We start from the raw sequence: 16473 nt of genomic DNA, 5'->3' as shown, positions 1-16473 counted from the left end.
GGAAACCAATGGAAAATATGTTTCTATGAATAGAGCCATTGCAGGGGTTGGCAGCACAAAGGAGGTTTGTAAGTTTCATTTGCTGAAAAATGTTACCTCTGCTCACAGCCATTCTATTAGTGTAACTCTTTTTTTTTTTTTTAGCTTTTTTTGGGTCACACCTGGCGATGCACAGGGGTTACTCCTGGCTCTGCACTCAGGAATTACTCCTGGCGGTACTCAGGGGACCATATGGGATGCTGGGATTTGAACCCGGGTCGACCACGTGCAAGGCAAATGCCCTACCCGCTGTGCTGCCGCTCCAGCCCCATATTAGTGTAACTCTTGATGTATTTATTGTTTGTCAGTGCGAGAGCTCTCTTCATTGTCTTCGAGTGACAATTTAAGCACACCACTGCACCAAACTACTTAAGCCACAAATCACTTGTATCGCTTGTCATCCATTGATCTTCTATTTGCTCCAGTGGGCACCAGTAATAAATAAGGGGAAAAAAATAAAAGATCCTTTTCTGAATCCTGCTTAATTCTTCTTCCATGTGGGAATGAGGGATTGAACAGTAATTTTAAATCTTAACAGTTCTAGCCATCTTCCCCAACTCACCCGATGGGACCAGGCAGTAGACCTGAGGTCTGATGTCACCACCTGGACACACCCCAAGCTGGGAAGTAATAGAAACCAGTGTGGAAACAACTATTTTGAGGACAAGAAGGAAAGATCACTGGGATGAGCACATGTTTAGCATGCAGGAGGCCCAGGTTCACACACTGCAGAAAATCACTGGGTCTGGAAAGATAGAGAATTGGAAAATATGCTTAGCATGTAAGAAGCCCAGCATGGTCCCCAGAACACTGAAGGAAGGGAAGGAGGGAGGGGAAATGGTACAGGAAGTAAGGCCTAGCATGTGGCACTTGGACTACAACTCTTATTCAGTGTCTGAGCACCTTGTTTAATATCTGAGCGCTGCCAGGACTGACCCCTGAGAACCTCTGAGTGTGGTGAAAAAGGAGGAGAGGAGAGGGAAGGGGAGGAGAGAAGAGGAAAGGGGAGTAAGAGGACAGGAGAGAAAGGGAGGAGAGGGAAAGAAATGGCATTTTGAGGACCCGTCTCACCATCTGATCTGACTATCTGGGTTTTTTTCCCCTCCTGGTACATTTGGATCCCCTTGACCGGAGAAATAAACACCAACTTTCAAAGTTCAGCTTAGTTGTAGAATTTTCCATGTCAAGAGCAAGAATTTGCTAACAGCAGGTAGGGCACCTGCTTTGCACACAGCTCACCCAGGTTTGATCTCTGGCACCACATATGGTTTCCACCAGCACTTCAAAGAGGGATCCCTAAGTGTAGAGCCAGGACTAACAGCCATGAGCACCACAGAGTATGGCCCCCAAAACAAAACAAAGTAACAACAGCAATAAAGGGAATCCACCTAAAACATCTATTTCCTCTTAGTAAATTGAATGAAGCATTCATTTAACAATGTCAGGGAAGAAATAGATATATGTGAATTGTATTTGACAGTTGAAACATGCTATACAAAGTTACCACAGGCTGCAATTGCATTACTGCTTCACACCTTTGAGAATTTCATTCATGCAGGAGCACACATACACACAGAGCACTCCCAACAAAAAAAGAATCACTTTATTACTGTGAAGTATTAATCAAACTTCAGGGAAGGCTCACTAGCTTCTCTAGCTCAGACTTTTTTTTTTTTTTTGCTTTTATGGGTCACACCCGGCAATGCACAGGGGTTACTCCTGGTTCTGCACTCAGGAATCAATCCTGGCGATGCTCAGGGGACCATATGGGATGCTGGGAATCGAACCTGGGTTGGCCGCGTGCAAGGCAAACGCCCTACCCGCTGTGCTATTGCTCCAGTTCTTAGCTCAGACATTTTTTAAAAATGGAGGGGCTGGAGCAGAGCAGGTAGGGCGTTTGCCTTGCACGCAGCCAACCGGGGTTCAAATCCCAGCATCCCATATGGTCCCCTGAGCACCGCCAGGAGTAATTCCTGAGTGTAGAGCCAGGAATAACCCCTGTGCATCGCCAGGTGTGACCCAAAAAGCTAAAAAAATAGTAATAATAAAAAAATAAATAAAAATGGAACTAGGAACCTGGAAAGATAGTACAGAGGGTAGGGCTCTTGCCTTGCACGTGCCCAACCCAAGCTTGATCCCCAATGCCAACATATGGTTCCCTGAGCATCACCAAGAATTCTCCCTGAGTGCTGAGCCAGAACTAAGCCCTAAGTACTGCCATGTATAACCCCAAAACCAATCAATCAATCAATCAATCAATGTTGAAAAATGAAACTAGGGGCGGGGGCCGGAGCGATAGCACAGCGGGTAGGGCGTTCGCCTTGCACGCGCCCGACCCGGGTTCGATCCCCGGCATCCCATATGGTCCTCCAAGCACCGCCAGGAGTAATTCCTGAGTGCAAAGCCAGGAGTAACCCCTGAGCATCGCTGGGTGTGACCCAAAAAGCAACAAAAAAAAAAAAAAGAAAAGAAACTAGGGGCCTGAGAGATAGTACAACGTGTAGGAGGGTTGCCTTGCACATGGCTTATCTGGATTCAATTCCCCCATACCCCATATGGTTCCCCGAGCCTGCGGGGGTAATCCCTGAGCATAGAACCAGGAAGTACTGCCGGTTGTGGGTTGTGGCCTAAACACCCCCCCCCCAATGGAACTAGGACAAAAAAGCTAGCTTAAAGGGTTGCAGCTATGCTTTGCATATGGAAGCCCAAGTTTGATCCCAGCACTCACAGTCTCTGGGATACCACCAAGTAGCCCCCAAGAACTTTCAGGTGTGACTCTACAAATCTGGACCCAAGTAAGATACTCTCAGTTTTGAAAAGAACATATATGGCTTAGGACATTCCATTTGAAACTACCAAACGTATGGTATAGGGCTGGAGTGGTCATACAGTGGGTAAGATGCTTGCCTTGCACTGCAGACCCAAGTTCGATCCCTGGTACCCCATGGTGGTCCCCCAAGCCCACCAAGAGTGATCCCTGAGCACAGAGCCAGGAGTAAGTCCTGAGAACCACTAGATGTGGCCCCAAAGCCAAGAAAGAAGCAAATGATCAGGAAAATTATTTTACCTACAAAGAGATCTCAGACTGTAGGGATGCCTGGTTTCTACCATAAGAATCCTGTAGGAGGTTCCCTTCCTAGACCCCCAGAACAGTTATATAAGTTGGGTGGCTTCAAAAGGTAGAACACCATTGTTTCATAGCGGTGGCGGCTAGTTGCCCAGACAAGCTTGTGCAGGGCCATACTGCCTCTGAAACCAGTAGGAAATGGCATTCTCTGTCTCTCTCTTCTCAGACAGTCATAGGGGACTTAGTCCCCTTCTCCTCCAGTAGGGCTTAAACAAATGACACAGGAAACTATTCTTTTGTTTTTTTAATTAATTATTATTTTTTTTAATCACCATGTGGAAAGTCACAAAGCTTTCGGGCTTAAGTCTCAGTTACACAATGCTCAAACACCCATCCCTTCACCAGTGCACAGACACAGAAAACTATTCTGTTGTTTGGGATCAACAGAAAGGGATCTTTCCCAGGTAATACCACAGGGGAAGTAAGGACTTTAACACACTCTACTTTTCTTTCTGTTGCCTGTGGCTCAATAAAGTGGGGAGTGAGGGAGGTAGACTCAAGAAAGAGTGCTGCCTCCTCTTGGCTCGGCCCTCGTTGGCCCTCAGTGCTGGGGAAATGCCTGCTGTGGGTCAGGACCGGCATAATCTAGTCTAGTTTTGGCACAGGTGTCCTGGGTCTGTGGCCTTTCTCTCACAGAAAATAATTTCAGGAGGAGGCAAAATAGTGAAACAAGGGGCTGGAGCAATAGACAGCGGGTGGGTGTTTGCCTTGCACGTGGTCAACCCGGGTTTGATTCCCAGCATCCCATATGGTTCCCTGAGCCAGGAGTAATTCCTGAGTGCAGAGCCAGGGTTAACCCCTGAGCATAGCAGTGTATGGTCAAAAAAAAAAAAAAAAGTGAAACAAGGGTTTTTTACGGAATGAAATTTACTTAGAACGATGTGAGAGGAGAGAAAGGGGAAATGTGTTCAAAAGAGAATCCATACTGTCCAGAGTGGAAATTACCAAACAAACACAGAGATAAGCAAGATACCTGTTCAAAGCAGAACATGACCCAGGTTTGATCCCTTGAATCCCATATGGTCCCCTGAGCATCGCCAGAAGTAATTTCTAAGTGCAGAGCCAGGAGTAAGCCCTGAGCACCGCCAGATGTGGCCCCAAAACTAAAACAAAATAACTTAAAAACTTTAAAAAAATGTAGAAACAGGTAATACTACTTGCCACAGCATAGTGGTTCAATAAGTAAAAAAGAAGCAGACCTCTTTACCTATAAACTCATAGAACAGAAACCTCATTAGGGTTTTGAATGCCACTGCCATTGGGAACTTTTCTTTCTAATTAACCTTTTCCTTGCTAAACTTTGGGTTCAGTGTTCATTCTTCAGAGAATTGGAAAACCTGACTTGGTCAATGCAAATACAAATACCTGCAGTATCCCTGCATCAGTGGGCTCACTCCTGGTGATGCTCAGGGACCACGGGGTCAGAGATCAAAACTGAGGGGGCTGGGGCTGGAGCGATAGCACAGCGGGTAGGGCATTTGCCTTGCACGCGGCCGACCCGGGTTCGAATACCAGCATCCCATATGGTCCCCTGAGCACCGCCAGGAGTAATTCCTGAGTGTAGAACCAGGAGTAACCCCTGTGCATCGCCGGGTGTGACCAAAAAAAAACCAAAAAACTGAGGGGGCTGGAGCGATAGTACAGTGGGTAAGACATTTGCCTTGCATGGCCAACCTGGGTTTGATCCCCGGCATCCCATATGGTCCCCCAAGCAAGGCCATGAGTAATTCCTTAATTCCTGAGTACAGAGCCTAAAAAAGCTGAGAGAGAGAGATCAAGCTGGGCCTCCCACATGCAAAACATGTGCTGTAGCCATTAAGCTGTTCCTCTAGTCCAAGGAAATAACTTAAGCCAGGGAGCCGTGGCGAACCAGGAAGCACAACTAACTAGGAAGCCTGGCTAACCAGCAAAGTCTGTAAGCAAGCTTCAAAGAGAAGGGATGGGAGTCAGCTTTAAGATGGACAGAGTTAGAGTGATATAACAGTCTGCATATATTTAGTAATTTTCCAGAAAAACTCAGGCATATTTATGAGGGGGGGAAAGTGGGTACACACAGTTCAGGAACACATAGGAGACACGCATCACATATAGAGAAAAATCACAGAAATGTTACGGATTTTAACAAGGTAATAAAGACAAAGGTGCTTGGAGGTTAAGGATGACTGCCCAGCACGATCTCCACTACTCAAAACTGTCCAGCCAGAACCAGGATCCTTATCAGAGCACAGGTATGATAAGACTCTATCTTCAAAGCTAAACGAATGTAACAAGGTGGCTTCTCCCAGAGAGGGCTCATGGCTTCCTCCAAAGGACAGGCCTAAACCAGTATTGCTTTCTTAACTCCAGAAAATCCTGTGAAGGTGTTTTGTTGTTGGAGGAAGGTACAAGGTTGCAAAATTATATACTGAGCTACATTCCCTGGCCCCTGAGAACTTTTTTATTTGTTTTTTTTTTGCTTTTTTTTTAGGGGGGTCACACCTGGCAATGCACAGGGGTTATTCCTGGCTCTGCACCCAGGAATCACCCCTGGCGGTGCTCAGGGGACTATATGGGATGCTGGGAATCGAACCCGGGTCGGCCTCTTGCAAGGCAAACGCCTTACCCGCTGTGCTACCGCTCCAGCCCCAGAACTTTTTAATTATTTTTTTTCTTTTTGGGTCACACCCGGCAATGCACAGGGGTCATTCCTGGCTCATGCACCCAGGAATCACCCCTGGCGGTGCTCAGGGGACTATATGGGATGCTGGGAATCGAACCCGGGTCGGCCTCTTGCAAGGCAAATGCCCTACCCGCTGTGCTATCACTCCAGCCCCAGAACTTTTTAATTTTTAAGTAAAGTAAAATAGTTTTATTGGCAGGGGGAGGGCAGATAGGAATGCTAACTCTAAAGAGAATATGAGGTTATCCAGAGAGAAAAGTCGGGGCCTGAGCAATAATACAGCAGATAGGGCACTTTACTTGCATGCAGCACACCCAGGTTCCATCCTGGGCATCCCATATGGTCCCCGAGCATCACCAGGAGTAATTCCTGAGTGCAGAGTCAGGAGTAACCCCTGAGCATCTCTGGGTGTGACCAAAAAGCAGAAAGAAAAAAAAAGAGAGAGGAAAGTCAAAGGGCAAAGTCATGCCCTAGAGGACACCAGCATCCCTAGAATGTAATGTTGAGAATTTGCAATTTTAATTATTCGATTTTAGATCTTGGGCCACACCTGGTAATGTCTGATTTGTTTTTTGGGGGTTTTGTGTGTGTGTGTGTGTGTGTGTGTGTGTGTGTGTTTGTTGTTTGTTTTTTGCTTTTTGGGTCACACCCGGGGATGCACAGGGGTCAGTCCTAGCTCTGCGCTCAGGAATTACTCCTGGCAGTGCTCAGGGGACCATAAGGGATGCTTCGAATGGAATCAAACTGGGTCCGCCATGTGCGAGGCAAACCCCTGTGCTATGGCTCCAGCCCCCTGTCAGTGTTTGAGAGACCATATTCTGCTAGGGATCAAATCCATAGCTCCAGCAGGCAAAACATGGCCTCTAGCCTTAAGCTTTCTCTCTGTTTACGGGGGGTACACGGGGGTTCTTGGTGGTGGAACATGTGCACTGGTGAAGGGATGGGTGTATGATCAGTGTATGACTGAGATTTAAACCTGAAAGCTTTGTAACTGTTCTCACAGTAATTCAATTTTAAAAAATTAATTAAAAAAAAAGAATTTAAGTATTGCTTTTTGACACATCTACTTCGAGAATGAAGACCATTCTCAGCACCCAGACTGTCGACTTTCCCAAAAATGTCATCTCCCTCAAGGGACACACGGTTATCTTGAAGGACCTCCGAGGCACCCTGCAGAGAGATTTCAACCACATCAATGTGGAGCTCAGCATCTCCCTGGGCAAGAAGAGGAGGCTCCGGTTGACAAATAGTGGGGGAATTGAAAGGAAATGCCTACAGTCATGCTCGGAGCATGATCAAGGGGATTACACTGGGCTTCCGTGACAAGATGAGATCTGTGTATGTCTACTTCCCCATCAACATGCTTATTCAGGAGAATGGGTCACTTGATGAAATTCATAATTTATTGGGTGAAAATTATATCCGCAGGGCTCGTAGGAAGTCAGGTGTTGCTTGTTCTGGGTATCTCAACCCAGAAAGATGAGTTAATTCTTGAAGGAAATGGCATTGAACTTGTATCAAATTCAGCTGCTTTGATTCAGCAAGCCACAACAGTAAAAATCAAGGCTACATGAAAGTTTTTGGATGGTATCCATGTTTCTGAAAAAGGAACTGTACAGCAGGCTGATGAGTCAGATCTAAGTTTTCTGGCTACAGAAAGCAGGATACACAGGATGATTCTTCACACCTATTTGTGATAATGAGACGCGACAAAACTATATGAGTACTATCTTTAAGGAAAAAAAAGAATGTAAGTATTTTGGGGTGCCTCCCATGTGGTCCTCAGGAGGCTCAGCGCCTACTCCTAGCAATTCTTGGCCTAACAAGCCAATGGTTCAATGCAAGGGCTTAAAAATGTGTTGCTGCTCAGGCTCTGTGGTGCCAGGGATATCTGGGCCATTCTGGCAGTGTTCTGAGCGTTCAATGTGACGATCAGGTAGCTCCAATAGCTATGTAGTACTGGGGTTGGGACCAGAATTGCCCAAGTGCAAGGAGTGCACCTTCACCACTGTACTGTCTCTCCAAAGAGAGGATTGGAATTTAATGAGTTTGGGTTTTGTTTTTGTTTTATTTTGTTTTGTTTTGGGCGGTCACACTCAGCAATACTCAGGGGTTACTGTTAGCTCTGCACTCAGGAAGTATTACTTCTCGCAGTGCTTGGAGGACCATATGGGATGCCAGTGATTTAACCTAGGTTTGTCCCATGCAAGGCAAACATCCTACGCACTGTACTATGGCTCAGACCTATTTGTTTAGTTTTGGTACCAAACTCAGCAATATTCAGGGGTTACTCCTGGCTCTGTACACAAGAATCACTCCTAGCAGTGTCCAGGGTACCATATAGGATGCCAGAATTTGAACCTGGGTTGACTGCATGCAAGGCAAGTGCCCTACTCAATGTACTATCGATCAGGTTCCTGTAATTGAATGAGTTTTTAGGTGAGGGTAATGATGCTGAGTAATGAGATTTTGTCACTTGCAATGGTGCTAAGGAGACCGCGTAGTGCCAGGGACCTGAGCACCACTAGATGTGGCCCCAAAACAAAACAAAAAAATACTTACAATCATATATATAGATATATAATGTGTGTATATATACACACACATATATATGGTTATATATGATATATATGTATATTGTAGGATAACATAGCCTCAGGTAGTTTAGGTTTGTTGGGTTACTCCCGTTACAGTGCTCCTATTCCTCTTTGTTTATTTGTAGCTTCTTTCTTAGTGTTCTGTTGACTTGTAAATAATGTTTTTCTCTTCTTCTTGAGTCCTTTGCATAGTTTATTCAGAGCAAGTCCTTTTTGTATGGACACAGGAAGACTTAACAAAAGTTATGCTTTTGTAACCTGGGAGTCATTTGACTCTACATGATATTTTCCTCCAAGGCATCTGTTCTCTTGACCTAAGCCTCAGCTGCCCTTACTTCCTAGCACCCCCAAAAGCAGGGTCCGGACAAGGGACGAGATGGACCCAGGGCAAGTGGTAAGTTGTGTGCTACCCTGGCATCGAGATGGACCTGGCCAAAGTGCCTAATGCTTAACTATATGATCAAGAGCTTGATCATGGACAAATGTTGTCATGATCCAAACAGTGATAACTAGATTTGGACCCTGCTAGGGTGAGGAATGATTAATATGGCCTGAGTGCTGTGGTCTGAGCTTGTGGCAAGCTGTTGCCAGGAGAACTGCCTTGCAAACCTCAATGTATCTCTTGCTATGTCCATGCAAAAATAACTAGTATTAAGATGTTAATGAGTGTTTGGAATGGGGAGAGGAGAAAAAACCCTTAAGAAGTATTTTGCCTACAGGGCAGTCAGGAAGGGCTTTGAAACGCCCCTAGGTTGTGTTCCCTTTAAACCTGACAGCCCTCAGGAAGGGCTTTATTATGTTGATTTTGCTACCTGGCGATGTGTAACCTGGGGGCAAGAGGGAGAGAGGAAAAAGGGAGGAGAGAGATGGAGAGGGGCGGCAGGAGATCCAGAGAGAGGACGGAACCTGGAGTGCGGGAGATGAGAAAGATGCAAGATTGAATAAACGTAACTAATCAGCAACCAGCTTCGTCCTCGTTCTTACTTCGCCTGTCCTTGGCCAACGGCTGTCCCGATCCAGCCCATACACAGCGGTTCCAGAGCACCGAACATGGGCAGTGAGACACAGCCGCCCGGAGAGCCCACGAGTGCACGCGCCCCTCGGCGTGCACTAGTTTTTTACAGTATATGGCTGTGTATGTTACTAATTTTTTCTTATTTGGAGCCAAGAAGATGAGTCAAAGGACTGAAACACGCTTTGTATTCAGGAACCTCAGGTTTAATCACTAACACCACATTTCCCCTCCCTCTAAGTGCTCCAGGGAGAGACCTTGCTTCTAGCACCTAGCCATCAGTACCCCTGATGCAGATGAGGGTAGCACTGTAGCACTGTCTTCCCGTTGTTCATCGATTTGCTCGAGCGGGCACCAGTAACATCTCATTGTGAGACTTGCTGTTACTGTTTTTGGCATATCGAATATGCCATAGGTAGCTTGCCAGGCTCTGCCGGGCGGGTGGGATACTCTCGGCAGATGAGGGTACAAAATTACTTATTTGTATTTTTTAGCTTTTCTAAAATAATTACTCGTGTGAAACTGAAATAAATAAAAGGAATAATGATTTAAAAGGAAACAATTCAGTTGAATGCTCTTTAAGGCAAACTGATTTTTTCTCTTTTTTTGAGGAGTGGGGGCAGGGTTTGGACCACACTCTGCAGTGCTTAGGGCTTACCCCTAGCTCTATGCTCAGGGACCACTCTCGGCAGGCTAGGGGACCATATGAGATGCTGAGAGTATTGAACCCATGCCAGCCACATGAAAGACAAGCACCCTTCCTTCTACACAATAACTCCAAACTGTTTAAAAAGTTTTGTTGTTTTTGGGCCACATTCAGTGGTGCTATATTCCTAGCTGTATACACAGGGATCACTACTGGTGGTGCTTAGGGAACCACATGCGGTGCTGTCCATCAACTAGGTGTTGATCACATGCAAGGCAAATACCTTATCCCCGGACTATCTCTCTGATCCCTGATTTAGTGTGGTGGTGGTTTGAAGTCACACCTCACAGTGCTCAAGGCTTACTCCTGGCTCTGTGCTTAGGGATCACTTCTAACAGGCCTGCTGGGGGTAACTATATGCGGTGCCAGTACTTGAACCCAAGTCTCATGGAAGGCAAGAGCCATTTTTTAGAAAAAGTACATTGCTGCCTTGCATGTGACTGATCTGTATTGGATCCCCAGCATCCCATATCTCCTGAGCCCCCAGGAGAGATCCCTGAGAACAGAGCCAGAAGTAAACCCTGAGCACCACCAGGTGTGACCTCCCCCTCCCCCCCCAAAAAAGTATTTTATTGGGACTGGAGAGATAGTACAGCAGGTAAGGTGCTTATTTCGCATGCTGCCAAACTGGGTTTGATCCTTGACATCTCATATGGTCCCGTGAGCACTGCCAGGAGTGATTCCTGAGTGCAGAGCCAGGAATAACCCCTGAGCATTGCCAGGTGTGGCCTAAACTCCCCCCACCCCTCCCACCGAACCCATGATACTTTTTTTTGAGGGGGAAGGCTATACTTAGAACCGCTCAATGATCATTCCTTGCACAAGGGCTTGGAGAACCATATGTGGTGCTAGGGATCGAATCTGGGTCAGCTGTGTGCAAAGTAAGCTCCTTACCCATTATATTACTGCTCAGGCTTCAGCACCTTACTGTGGGGATCTAGCCCAGGACAGACCACAGGAATCTATTTAGCTTTCTTAAGACTCTTTTTACAGGAGCCCGCATTCTAGAATAACTTGATTTTCTGCCCCTGAGCAAGGAATTCAGATAAAGGCACCCCGGTTCGCAAGAAGGGTGGTGGTCAGACCAGATAACCAGACCCATATCACATGACCCGTATCACAAGACCCAGAACTGCCCCCAGAACCGGGACATTCCTGAATATTGGCGAGAATACTGGTCTCTAAAACCATAGGCTAAGGAGTGATGTCCTTTTAAATGGATTGGTTAAGAAAGTTTGCAATATTACAAATCTATTGGCTATGAAATGCGCGGGCTCTGCTGTAACGGCCGGGGAAGGCCTATATAAGATCTCCTTTGGAGAAGCTCAGGGTCTTTGGCCCAACCTGCTGGACCTGCGTGTCCGTGTAGGTGGCTGGACCCTGGCTAGCCAGTCTTACAATAAACCCTGCTTGCTGTTTGCAGTCTCTGGAGTCTCTTTGTCGTTATAGGGAGATCTTGATCCGCGCCCTAACACTTACCAGTTGTACTATCTGTCTGGACCCCACTGACTCATTTTTTTTTTTTTTCTATGTCTTTTTTTCATATAAATTATTTATTTTATTGAATCACCATGTGGAAAGTTACAAAGTTCTCAGGCTTATGTCTCAGTTATAAAATGCTCAAAAACCCATCCCTTCACCAGTGCCCATATTCCACCACCAAAAACCTTAGTATACCTCCCACCCCCACATCCCCCAGCCCCAAGCATGTAACTGATAAATTTCACTTCATTTTCTCTTTACCTTGATTACATTCCAATTTCAACACAAAACTCACTATTGTTGGAGTTTACCCCCTCCCCCCCAAAAAAAACAGCCTTACTGACATGGAAGCATTTGATAATTAGATTTCCATTGCTGAGAATGAAGAGATATGCAGCACTGACTCATTTTTGATGTCAGTTTTCTGATTTGTCCATGCCACTCCCCAGTGTAGACTGTCTTTCTGGGCACTGTTGAACTGGTAGCCAGAAGAGTTTCACTCTACACTTGATCTAGCCAAAAGGCCGAGAAGAGATAGTTTCTTTTTTTTTTTTTTTTTTTTTTGCTTTTTGGGTCACACCTGGCGATGCATAGGGGTCACTACTCCTGGCTCATGCACTCAGGAATCACCCCTGGCGGTGCTCAGGGGACCATATGGGATGCTGGGATTCGAACCCGGGTCGGCCGCGTGCAAGGCAAACGCCCTACCCGCTGTGCTATCACTCCAGCCTGATAGTTTCATTCTAACAAGACAAGAAGCCAGGTTAGAAATGTGAAAGTGAATTGAGCTCCATTTTGACCCTGCAATACTACTTCTGGGAATATATCTTGGAGATGCAAAAAAATACAGTAGAAATGACATCTGCACTTGTATGTTTATTGCAGCACTGTTTACAATAACCAGAATCTGGAAAAAAAACAAGTGCCCGAGAACAGACGACTGGTTAAAGAAACTTTGGTACAGCTACACAGTGGAATACTATACTATAGCTGTTAGAAAAGATTAAATCATAAAATTTGCATATAAGTGGATGAACATAGAGAGTATCACACGCTAAGTGAAATGAGTCAGAAAGAGAGGGACAGACATAGAATGACTGCACTAATTTGTAGAATATGAAGTAACATAATAGGAGACTAACATCTAAGCCAGTAGAGATAAGAGCCAGGAGGATCGCACCACGGCTTAGAAGCTGGCATCACATGCTGGGGAAAAGGCAGCTGGGATAGAGAGGGGACCATTAAGTAAATGATGGTTGGAGGATCTCTCGGGATAGGAGATGTGTACTGAAAGTAGACTATGGACCAAATATGATGGTCTCTTAGTACCTGTATTGCAAACCATAACACCCAAAAGGAGAGAGAGTAAGAGGGAATGTGCCCGCCACAGAGGCAGGGGGTGGGAAGGGATGGGGGGTGGCGGCAGGGATACTGGGAACATTGGAAGTGGAGAATGGGCACTGGTGGATTGATGGGTGAAACAAAATCATGAAACTTTGTAAATCTGTAACTGTATCTCAGGGTGATTTAATAAAAAAAAAAAAGAAATGTGAAAGTGAAAAGGTGAAATAGGCTGCACTCCTTTAGGACATTTTTTTTAAATGTAGGAGTACTGCAATTATTCAGCCATTGATGATCAAGGTGATTGAATTGGGCATGAACTCCACATTATATATATATATATATATATATATTATATATACACACTTTTTTTTTTTTTTTTTTTGCTTTTTGGGTCACACCCATCGATGCACAGGGGTTACTCCTGGCTCATGCACTTAGGAATCACTCCTAGTGGTGCGCAGAGGACCACATGGGATGCTGGGAATCAAACTCGGGTCAGCCACGTGCAAGGTAAACGCCCTACCTGCTGTGCTATTGTTCCAGCCCCGGAACTGTTTATCTTTGAGCTTGTTCCTGAGGCCTGTGTGCCCAGGATGGCTATATAAACCCTTGGCTGTAAGCCCTCAGGGTCAAGCTCTGACCTGCTTCATCAGGACAGCTCCGGCCCCAGCTAGCTGGAATAATAAAGTTTTGGTGTGTGTTTTGCAATCTGCTGGACTCTTTGTCTCTCTGAATACTGAGGGGTGGTCTCGATCCAAACAGTGTTTGTTCAGGGCACTGGTATTTTTATCAGGATAAGGCTGGACTAGCTTTTCAATAGGGTGGTCGCTTTGGGGTGTGAATGTGACTGCTGAGGCTTCCGGAAGTACAGGGAAGTGGGGTAGGTAGCTCATTCTGGCCCCGAGAAAGCCTGGAGATTTCATACCCGAATTTTCAGAAGATTATATCTTGGTGAGGTTCGTCCTGAGACAGTGGAGTCAGGCAGTGATTTTGGATTGTGGAAGTAAGCGGCTGCCAAGGGTTCTGCTTGGGCTGGCCCCTGGACAACCCACACCCCTGCGATTTACCCTCTGTTCAGCCATGCCTGGGTCTGAGATTAACTGTGGCTTTTGATCTCTTTTGAGATTTATTTATGGGTCTCTGAAATAAGGCCATTAAGTGAGCTTATATAGCTGAGCTGGAGGTGGTTGGTGGGCATGGCTCCCACATACCTAACTTTGGGCCGTTTAATTTCTTGATAAACTTGGCCCTAAGTTGTTGGGGTCCGGCCAAAGGCACAGCAGCAATTTTGGGGTGTCAGGAAGCTTGGAGACACCATCAGGTTGTTGATGCACTCACCCCGCAGGTACAGGTTGACCTGCTGGTGGCACCATACCCCCATGAACATTCTTAAAATATAGGGAAAAAATTACTTTTACGATCCAAAAATAACTCAGAAAATTAAGTCTTTTGAGACACTTCAGTTAAAACTAAGCAAAATCTGGAAAAGGTAAAGAAAATACAAAACTTGAAAGTTATTCTGCAAAACATTTCTTCTGGTTGACAATATGGAAAAATTACTTTGTTTCTGTGGTTGTTTTTGCAGGTTAGTTCAGCCTAAAATGGTGTCTTCCAGGGTAGATTCACTTCCCAGCTACTCAGGATGTGGCCCCAGCATTGTCCTTGTAGCCATTTAGCCATTCAAAGAGAAATCTACATTAGTCTTTCTAGCCTGAAGCAAGAAGAGCAGGGTGGGGGTAGGGAGTACTCTGGGGCACCGGGTGCTTTTCTTCCACTGCTTTGCAGTTTGGAAAGTTGCCATCCATCTGGACTACACTCAGCCTTTTTCCAGACCCCAGAAAAAATTATAGCCAGAAGCTCTGCTTTTTGTCAGGAGCAACTACAGCCAAGATTTAGCCAGGCTCTAGTTCTCTTGCCTCAGACAGTTCTTCTCTAAGTAGGAATTGTAGCTTTTCTTTTCTTGTTCTGCTTTTTTTTGGGGGGGCCACACCTGGTGGTGCTCAGGGGTTATTTCAGGCTCTGCACTCTGGTGGGTCTTGGGGGACAATATGGGATGCCAATGGATCGAGCCTGGTCAGCCCTGTGCAAGGCAATTGCCTTATCCACTGTACTATTATTCTGGCCCCACGGCATGAATTTAAAACTGTATTTTGGGCCCAGAGTTCATTCTTTGCTGGCAGGAGGTTCCAGATCCCAGTAACATAAATGGTCCCCTGAGCACCACCAGGAACTGCTAAGCACAGAAGGGTCTTTGAGACTGTGGGTGGGGCGCAACTAGCCGGAATTAAGAAACAAACACAGAAGGATTGTCTTGCGTGTTTGATGTACTAGATTTGATCTCCAACACCAAATAAGTCATTTATTTATTTTTTTCAGGTATTTTTTTTTGGGGGGGTGCCTTAAAAAAAAAACTAATAGGGGCTGGAGCTATAGTAAAATGGGTGGGCCATTTGCCTTGCATGTGGCTGACTGGGTTCTGATCCTCCAAACCCCCCTCCCCCCACTGCTGGGAGTAATTCCTGAGTGCAGAGCCAGGAGTAACCCCTGAGCATCACCAGGTGTGGTCCCAGAACCCCCCCCCCCAGTTGTTTAGGGGGAGCATAAATAGCTGGGCTCAGGGGTTATTCTTGTCTCTGTGCTCAGGGATCGTTCCTAGTGGGGCTTGGGGAACCACATGTGATGCCAGGGATCAAACCTGTGTCAGCCACATGCAAAGCAAGAGCCTTACCTGCTGAACCAATTCTCCTGCCCCAATTCTTTGTTTTTGGACCACACCAGCGATGCTCAGGGCTTACTCCTGGCTCTGAGCTCAGGGATCAATCCTGATGGTGCTCAGGAGACCATATGGGGTGCCAGGGATCGAACTCTAGTCAGTCACATGCAAGGCCAGTGCCCTACTGGCTGTATTATCACATCGGGTCCCCCCAGAAAAGTTATTTAAAATAACTTTGTCTCAACAAGCTTTCAAAACATGAACTTGCAATCCAAACAAGTCAGGACAGAACAAGCGCCGTGATTCAACTAAACAGTGAACCTATTGTGGTAATCATTTCACGGTTTGATTTGTAAATCAGATCATCAGGCTGCCAGTTTAATAGATACAGGGGCGCATATCAGCTGTTTCTCAATAAAACTGGAAAAAAAAACCCCAAAAAACCCAACCCGAGACATGCTGAAACTCTTTGCAGTCTCTGGGAGGTGGACAAGCAGCCGAGAGCCCGCCAGTCAGGAATCCATGGACTCACCGCCTGGGACACAGGGGACCTCAACACCTGCGTGCCTGCAGAGGGCGGTCAGAGGGGCTGTCGGGGGCGGGTTGCTGAAGCCCACTACGGCCCACCGGTTCGCAAACGCCCTCGGCCTTTCAGCCCCCCCAAGGCCGATGGCAGCCGCAAGGCGTTTCTCTGGGCTGGGGGACGACCGCCAGCTGGGTAACGACCGCCGTGGGCTCCCCAGCCGCGCCGCTGGCGGCCGCCGCGGTGACGTCATCGCCCTCCCGCCGCCTCT

The 16473-nt window shown here is 46.4% G+C and overlaps 1 pseudogene; it reads left to right on the top strand.

Annotated features, from left to right (window-relative positions):
- Positions 1-6899: 6899 nt before the first annotated feature.
- Positions 6900-7399, top strand: LOC101539228 (60S ribosomal protein L9-like; annotated as a pseudogene).
- Positions 7400-16473: the final 9074 nt, after the last annotated feature.

This window comes from Sorex araneus, chromosome 4 (assembly GCF_027595985.1).
Source record: "Sorex araneus isolate mSorAra2 chromosome 4, mSorAra2.pri, whole genome shotgun sequence".
In the NCBI taxonomy this organism is placed as follows: Eukaryota; Metazoa; Chordata; class Mammalia; order Eulipotyphla; family Soricidae; genus Sorex; species Sorex araneus.
This window is presented reverse-complemented; position numbering and strand designations above follow the sequence as displayed.